Source organism: Lactuca saligna, chromosome 3 (genome assembly GCF_052625555.1).
Source record: "Lactuca saligna cultivar CGN05327 chromosome 3, ASM5262555v1, whole genome shotgun sequence".
NCBI classification, from domain to species: Eukaryota; Viridiplantae; Streptophyta; class Magnoliopsida; order Asterales; family Asteraceae; genus Lactuca; species Lactuca saligna.
Window position 1 is genome coordinate 54,949,325 of NC_136419.1, and position 1,671 is coordinate 54,950,995.

Consider the following 1,671-nt stretch of genomic DNA (forward strand, 5'->3'; position numbering starts at 1 on the left):
CCATCCGTCTGGGTGAAACCCTAAATCCCCGGGTTGCCCACTATTTATACCACCTTATAGCCCCCATTCTCGCCTCCCTCACCCTGAGAACACAGTGTTAGAGCCCCAAACCTCCATTGAAGAGCTTATTTGTGTTTGGTGCCCTCTTTGTGAAGGTGTGAAGAAGGAGAAGAAGGAAGAAGCAAGGAGAAGGGTTGGAGTGCAAAGATCCAAGGCCAAATCAGAGTTTATTGAGGTATTTTCGGAGTTCCATCTTATTTTATGCTTTAAACTTCCATTAGGGCTCTCCTAAGAGCTAGTTGGTGCTTGTTTCAAGCCTTACACTTGCATGAACGTCTTATTAAGTCGATATATCTATGGATCTGAATGTTGGGGTGTTGTAGAGCCCAGATCTACTGTCTTTTTGGGGTTATATTGCATGTTAGCCATAGATCTACCCATTTTATGCATCTTTTAGCCTTGTTTCCCTTATTCATGAGGTTGTGCACGTAAAGTTGGAAACTTTACGTGGTAAAACAGCTTATTGGACTCAGATCTATCAATTGTATGCATTGGATTCAAACAAAATCAAGTAAAAATCTGTTGCATGGCGGCGACTCGCCGAGTCGGAAGAACGACTCGACGAGTTGGGTCGCGAGTCCCGAGTTCTTCAGTCTTATCAGTGTCGAGTGGACGAGGTGAGTTAGGGAGTGGACTCAGCGAGTTGAGAGTAGACTCAGTGATGGAGGGACTCGGCGAGTTGTTCATACAACTCGGCGAGTCCAAGGCAATCTTCTTGGGGATCAAGAACAACTCGTCGAGTCTGTTCATACGACTCGGCGAGTCGGATGAAGATTTTCTGAGTTCTTGGATCCAGAGGGTACTCGTCGAGTCGATGCCCTACTCGACGAGTAGCAGCGTGAAGAGCTGAGAGATGAGACTAGGACTCGGCGAGTTGGGTAGCCCGACTCGGCGAGTCAGCCCAGAGTGAGTTGACTTTGACCAAGGGTAAAAGAGTCATTTTACCCCAAGTGCAGTGTTTAGTATTTGATTGAGTGTGTTTATGGACTTATAGCCGAGGAGATTCAGGAGCAGCCGCCGTTAGCTTTCCGAGCCACACACTCAGCAGCCAGCTTACGAGGTGAGTTTCCTTCCAGTAGGAACGGGTCTAAGGCCACAATGCCGGCCCGTTCAATTAGTAGTAGTTTCCGGATTTAGGTCCGATGCAGCAGTTAGTATGTTTGATGCCTTCGTGGTTCGAACAGGAATTGTGTGCTATGTTTTATGTGTTAAGTATTATGTGTTCCGGGCCACGGCCCGATGTAGCATGTCGTATATGTGTTATGCTAGTTGATGTGTTATGCCATGCCATGTTCAGTCAGACAGTTCCGGACTTCGGTCCGATGCAGGGGACAAGATCCCAGTCAGTTCCGGACTTCGGTCCGATGCAGTTAGTTCCGGACTTTGGTCCGATGCAGGGGACAAGGTCCCAGTCAGTTCCGGACTTCGGTCCGATGCAGTCAGTTCTGGACTTCGGTCCGATGCAGTCAGTTCCGGACTTCGGTCCGATGCAGTAGTTTCGGACTTCGGTCCGATGCAGGGGACAAGGTCCCAGTCAGTTCCGGACTTCGGTCCGATGCAGTTTCCGGGCTTCGGCCCGATGCAGTGGGCAAGGCCCAATATGTGTTTATA